General features: G+C 40.9%; 1 pseudogene; it reads left to right on the top strand.

Moving 5' to 3' along the window:
• Positions 1–7,406: 7,406 nt before the first annotated feature.
• Positions 7,407–7,518, top strand: LOC120616339 (uncharacterized; annotated as a pseudogene).

Below are 7,518 nucleotides of genomic sequence, written 5' to 3'. Positions count from 1 at the left end.
AATTTTGTAAGTCACTGTTTCCTTTTTCTGATTATTTTTCTTTAATGCTTTACATTTCACTTTTGGAAAGCCACGGGTAAAAGTCTGAAACAGAGAACGGAGATACATCAACTTTTGTGCTTCTCGAAATTACCTTTAGTGATAATGTTTCATTCAATAAGTTGCAACAAAGTTGAGAACCTATAGTTAGCTAGACCAAATAGTTCCAAGATGTGGGTGCCTTAACAAGAATGTCTTTAAAATAATAACTATCTTTGTTTGTCATTAGAAGTTTCAAATTTAGTTTGTTAAGAATGTCAACCAGAGAGTACAGAGGGAGGGGGAGAAGGGGAGGTAGATGGAGTAAAAGGGGTCAAATATGTGGTGCTAGAAAGAAATCTAACTGTGGGTGGTAAACACCCAATGCAATATGTATACATGCCTTACTGTTAAATTGTACACCTGAAACTTACTGGATTTTGTTAACCAATGTCACTATAATAATTTTTAAAATGTCAAAAATATTAGCACAACTGCCAGTTTTCTTATTCAACATCATCTTCAAAAACATTTGCGTGATGAAATTACTTTTCAGTTAGAAAAATATGAACCTCATGCCTCAGTCTGTACACCTAGCTTAGCACCATGACAACAATTTTGGCGTGATGCAGTAGGCAGAGGTGTTTAACTCCAATTGAGGAACAAAATGTCCAAAACTGGCTGTCCAGTTGGCATCCTAGAGTAAATTTCACATCTTTCACCGTGCTTTTGAATGAGATTTGGTAGAAGTGATTTGGACAGCAACATGATTCTAAAAAGCACTGTTAATATGTGCCTCTAAAGTTTGTTTTAAAGCAGCTCTCTTGTGTTTTCCATTACACTTTCTAGTCCATCACTGGTTTTCCCTTTATAACATTTTCAAGTTTACTTACATTGACCAACAGTATGCTTTTCCACTTCTGTAAAGGTATTTAATTCAGTTGTATGTGAGGTTAAATGTAAATAATATATCAAATCACAAGATAGAATTACTTGCACATCAGATTGAAGACTGTATACCAGAATATATGGAGAGTGAAGGATCATGTGACCTATTTCTAACCAATGCCATTTTCTGTGACATCCCGGTCCTCTCTCTGACATGGCTCGTAATAATTGGTTGTGGATTTGTTCCAATGTGAGTAGTTCTTGCTAAGTACTCTTACAATACACTTTGGTATTTTCTTTTCTCTTTCTTTTCACTTTCCTTTTTAAAAATGAGCCAGGAATAGCTCACAAGCTACAGTTTGAAAAGTGTCAGTTTGAGGAATTATGATCAATTAACTACCTGGGCATCCACCCCTGCTGTCAGAAACAAACTAGGAAGCCCCCATGAGGGCCCCTCAGTCCCATCCCCCAGGTGTAACTTCTATCCTGAGTCTTGTGTTTACCATTCCCTTGAGTTTCTCTAAAGATTTTACAGTAAGTGTGTCTGTCCCCAAACCAAACATTGTTTAGTTTCGCGTGCTTTTGAATTTCCTGTACAGTGAACTCTTGCTGCATGGACTCTTCTGAGACTCAGCATTATGTAGGGAGTTACCCCTCATGTGTGAGGCTGTTGTTCATTCATTTTTACTGTTGAAGTCTTATATTTTATAATTATACCACAACTTTGTTATTTTCCTACTGATGCCTATGTTGTTACTCCAGCTTTTTCTGTGAACATTAGTGTACATGTCTCCTGGGGCACAAGGCAAAAAATTCTCCAGAGAACACTTAGGAGTAGGACTGCTGGGCTATACATGCTCATTTGATTTCCAATGTGCTTGTGCCCATTTAAACTTATAGCAGGACTGTGTAAAACTTTCTGTTGCTGATGTGTTTGTTCTGAAAAACAAAAAAACAAAAAAAAACAAAAAAACACAAAACCAACAACCCTCAGTCGAATGAAAGAATTAAGAATTGAAAACCACTAACTTGGTTGCCCAGGCATAATTTTTCAGATACTATTAATAATGTTTTTTATTTAATTTTATTCCATATACCTTGGCATTATACTTGTAGCACATAGGTCCAGATAATGCTTCCTTTTAGCATAACCACAGAGTCATTTTATATGTTTTCATGCTTCCATAATAAAAAGGAAAAAGGGAAAGAGAGAAGGAAGAAGGGGTACAAGAGAATAAAAGAGAACAGGAGGAGAGGAACTGGAAATAGTGAGTGCAGAGGATTTCAGCATGCAAGGAAATAAAAGAGCTGTAGACAAATGAAAACAAGAGAGTTTTATTAGTTATCTATTGCTGTGTAGCAAACTTCCCCAAAATCCGGTGGCTTAGAACAACAAATATCTATTAACTCAAACAGATAATACAAAGACAAGCAAAATGGAGCTGATGCTAATGGGATAAGGTGGATAAAGAGAAGGATTTTACAAGATGGGATAAGTAACAGGTCCTTGGTATACAGATAAAAATGATTTTGTTCCTCAATGTCCTCCAAGACCTCCCCAGACGCCAGGCACCCGGGTGTCCTGCTAGAATTGAGAGTGTTACCAATTTCTCATGTATCCTTCCTGAGAAAATTTATACGAATTTTGTTATTGTCGCTACAGCAAGGACTACTACAAAAAGAGAGGGAGAGAGAGTGTGCACCTAAGAAAATGTTTATTTTCAGTTTTCCTGGGTGTTGGCATCAAAGACCTGGAGAAAGGGGTGGCAGTGGGGAGATGGAAACCTCAGAGATGGCACAAGTTTCCTGAGCTCTCCTCTCCTTCAATTCCTGTCCCATCTTGACCTTGACACCTGTGGAGTCCAGCACTGCTGGGAAGCTTCTTCATTTCCCCATTGATGCCCAGCCTTCGGGGCAGCCTCCTCTGACCAATTTACAGCCCGGATCCTCCCATGCGGCTCCTTCAGCATCCACGAGCAGCGCAGCAGCGCCCCGTGTGGCCACACGGCTGAGGATGGAAGACCGTCTCCACTTTCTCCTGCTCAGTCAAGCAGTGTCAACTTCCTCATGTTCTAGTGATCAAAACTAGTCACAGATCCAAGGGGAGGGGTCACATTGCAGAAGAGCATATGGGGTGGGAGATATTGTTGAGGCCGTCTTTGGAAAAGGAAACCTTCACAGTATGTTAGAAGCGATAGGAGTTACAGTGAAAAACATAATTCACAGGAGACGATCAATGCCAGGTGATGGGAGAGGCGGCACTTTTAAATAGGGTGGTCAGGGTGAGCCTCATAAAATGTGTAAGCAGACTTGAAGGAGCTGAGAAACTGAGCCATGCAGTATTTGAAGGACGGACGTTCTTGGGGAGCCCTCTCACATACCCAGGGCTCCGCACGGGGCAGGCACTAAACCTGCAGTGGGAATGGAGGCGGACGCACTGATGGGCAGACTGGTGGGGCAGGGGGCTTTGGGGCCACAGTCTCTCCTTCCTGCTCTGGATTAGGAAGTCCTGGTGCTGGGGGAGGGAGAAGGCACCAACAAGTGGAGGACTAGGAGAGGAGGGAGGGAGCAGAGGTGGGAAGCCCACGCTGTCCTTGTGCTGTCGCTCTCCTATATCCAGTGCTCCCTCAGGTTGTGGTGACTGACAAGTAGGACCCTGAGGGCAATCACACTGTGAGAGGCCGAGCATTTATCTCTTTACCTGCCAACAACATGCTGACCTGGCTGCATGAAGGAAAGCTGCTGACTGGACTCAGGATTCAGGGGGACTGATGGAAGGGGAGGGGAACAAGACACTTCCGTGACGGACAGCTACGAGTGTCCAGCCCAGAGAGGAGCTGAGACACATCTGCTTGGGGGAGCACCTGGACTTGAAGGGCACCTCAGAGTGACCTGGGGTGAGGTGCTGTCAGAGCACAAGGGCAAAGGTGACAGTGGATCTCATCCACACCCTGCCATGCTCTCTGCCTCTGCACGCAAGGCCCTTCTCTTCCCTCCTAAATGGAGACAGGCAATGTCCTCAGTCACTCCCTGATCATACCTCACTCATTCTGAAGTCCTTCCTGCTCTAACCTCCTTCATTCCTGCTGCACCTTCCCCACAGCCCCGGGCTGACCTCTCCTCTGCCCTCCAGTGGCAGGAGTGGCTCACTCCCCGCTGAGCAGCAGGCTCTAGGTGAGAGGCTGGGCTCTAGCTGAGGTGGAGAGAAGGAAAGGCTCCTGGGCCAGGGGCTGGGGAAGGAGAATGGGCACAGCCCAAGAAGCTGAAGGGTTGGGGGAGGTGATGGAGGAAGCTGTTTCCACACCATCATTTTTCTCTCCTTTTTCTCCAAGGGAGCCATCCTTCCTTCCCCCAGGCCCAGGGACATGGAAAGAGCAGCATAATGGGGACTCTTAAGAGAAAGTAAAATAAAGGCGTTACTCTCTGGTTGCTTATTCCTCTTACAATGCTGGCCAATGTGTGTGGTATGTGTTACACTGAGATTTTTTTTTTTCACCAAATTCTAGAATATCTAGATTTGGAAAGGCTTTCTGAACTTGGAAGAGTTCATTTAGTGAAGTCTTCAAATAGAAGTGAATAATATTAAAGATATCCTAATGCTTGGGGCCTTGAGACAAATGATTTCAAGAAAGGGTCAAAATATTCATGGAGAAGTAACCATCAAAATCTGACTATTAAAGACTGCAAAATAAATTATGATGTGAAGTCAAAATAACTTGTTTTGTAAAATCTTTACTTGAAATAATTTACAACTTAGAGAAAACTTGCAGGTACAATACAAAAAAAAATCTACCGTTTCTCAGACATTTTGCCATGGTTGCTGTATACATGATTTGAGAGCAAGTTGCATGTATCACTGCCCCTTTACTGCAAAACACATCAGTCCATCTCCTAAGAACAAGGACATTTCTTTCATCATCAGAGCACAGTAATCAAAATCAGGAAAAGAAACATTGACTCAATACTACTGTCTCTATTCAAATTTCCCAAACTGTCACAGTAATATTATTTATAGACATTTTTATCCAGTCCTGGATTTAATCCAGGAACATGCATTATATCCAGTTGACATGTATCTTTAGTTTCCTTCAATTTGGAATGGTTTTTCAATTTTTTCCCTTTAATGACCTCAGTATTTTTGTAGAGGACAGGTCATTTCTTTTACAGAAATATAAAACTTGGGATTATCCATTGCTTCTCTTGATTAGAGTCAGGTTGTGTTTTTGGCAAGAATGTTACAGAAGTAATATTGTATCTTTCTCGGAGCATCACATCAGGAGGCATATGAGGTCAGTTTAGCCCAATTATGGCTGATGTTACTTTTGATCACTTAAAGAAGTGTCTGCCAGGCCTTTTCACTATAAAGTTACTCTCTTCCATTATAATTGAGAAGGAACTTGCCAGAGGTACTTTGCAACTATGTAACTACCCTGTTCTTCAAATAAATTTTCACTCCCTAGCTTTAGCACTTGATGATTCCTGTCTGTATCAATTACTATTACCACGGTAGCAAAATAATAATTTTTCAAACTCTATTTTTTTTTTTAAGTGGTAAAACACTTTTTTTACTGGCCACTTCCAAGAATGCTTTACAAGCTGTGCAAACACATTTACAGACTCCACGTGGTGTTTTTCTCATAAACTTTTCCATCTACGACGGCTACAACAGATGTCTGATAAAACACTAAACAAGTCTTCTAAGGAAAACAAGGCTAGGGATCCCTCCTGTTAATCCACATTTGCCTCCTTAACATTGGTTTTCATAACAAAAAGAAACAAAACGCAGACATCTACTGTCGCTGCCAGTGATCTCTTGGACTAAACCAACAAGGACATGACAGTCAAAGTCTATTCTTTCTTTTACATTTGTTAGTTGGTATTCTACAGTAAAGAATAGTTATTCTTTTCTCCCTGCCCCTAGTTATTTATTTATGTGTCCATTTAATATCAGTATGGATTCTAAATAACGCAATGGGTTACAATAAAAGAACTGGTTTTTAATTTTAATTTTGTCACTTAATTGTCTATGCAAACCTCTATATGTCCCGCGTCCTCATGTGTAAAAGAGAAGAGGAAAGTCATTTTGTAGAGTTCTTCTGAAAGTCACCTATGACAGATTCTCAGAGACTTGTGGGACGATATCTAAGTAATCAAGCATATGTGCAATTAGAAACTCAGGAGAGGAAAGAGAGAACAGGGCAGAAAAAAATGTATAAAAAGAGACCAAAAGTTTCCAAAAATTGCTAAAAGACATGAGTTTATAGATTCAAGAAACTTGATGAAGTCCAAGCAGGATATATAAATAATAAAACCACACCCAGAACAACTGACAAAAAGCAAAATAAACAGAAAAACTTGAGAACGAACAGAGAAAAAGGACATGAGAACAATCATAAGAATGACCAGTAAACATGTTTCTGATTTATCAATGGAAACAACAGAGGTCAGAAGACAATGAAATTGAGGAACGGCCTGGTTGGGACCCCCGGAATAGAGGCCTCACAGTGTGCCCAGCTTCACTTTTCTTGCCCTGTTGCTTAACAATAGATTGTCACCAGCAGTTTGACCCAGAGCTTGGAACGTCCCCTGCCATAGAAAGTTGCCCTGAAACTTATGATTATGCTTACTGATCATAATCCTTCTGTCTAGCATTCTTTGTTCCTGGATTGTTAATGCCACTGGAGGACCACGGCTCCAAGAAGCACGACAACAGACTCCCCTCCCCCAACTGTCATGCAGCCTCTGGGATAATGCCCAGATTTTCCCTTAAATACCCGAAACGGGATTGAGAAGCCAAAGCAATTTTGAAGGTGTTGACCTGCTGCCTTCTCAGATCACTGGTGCTCTGACAATAAATCCTTATTCTAAACAGCTCAACTCCTGTCAGTCTATTGGCTGAGCGGCACAGGCAGCGCAAGCCCCTGACTCAGTTGCCCTCTGGTTTCAAAGTGATATTTTCTAAGTGCTGTAAGAAAATAACCTATTAACTCAAAACTCCACACCAGTGAAAATATTCTTCAGAAAAAAAGATATTTTTAGATAAAATAAAACAAATAGTTTTCTTTCAAACAGAACTCAACAACAACAACAAAAAGAAACACTGAAGACATTTCTTCTGGTTGACAGAAACACCAGATGTGAACTTAAATCTTCAGGAAGGAATACACAGCACTGGAAATGATGAATACAGGGGTGGAGGGCAGAATCAGGCAGGTAACAAAAGACTCCTTTTTTTTCTTTTAGCTTCCCCCAAATCCAAATAAACAGTACTATCAACCACCTTGACCTAATTTACGTTTACAGAATGCTATACCCTGCAATCGTGGAATACATGTTCTTATTCATTAATAATTTATTTCAGAATATATATTTTAAAAAGTTTAAGTTACATTCACTAAAATGGCTCATATGTTGAGATATAAAACAAGTAATAATAAATCTCAAAAGATGGAAATCATATGTACTCTGGCCAAAATTAATTTTATTAGAAATAAATAACAGTCTACAGCCATGCCGCCCTGAACGTGCCCAATCTCGTCTGATTTGGAAGCTAAGCAGGGTCGGGCCCGGTTAGTACTTGGATGGGAGACCACCTAGGAAGACCAGGTGCTG

The sequence above is a fragment of the Pteropus medius genome, unplaced genomic scaffold, assembly GCF_902729225.1.
Source record: "Pteropus medius unplaced genomic scaffold, Ma_sr-lr_union100, whole genome shotgun sequence".
NCBI lineage: Eukaryota > Metazoa > Chordata > Mammalia > Chiroptera > Pteropodidae > Pteropus > Pteropus medius.
The sequence above is the reverse complement of the archived record's forward strand: the minus strand, read 5'-3'. Positions and strand labels throughout refer to the sequence as shown.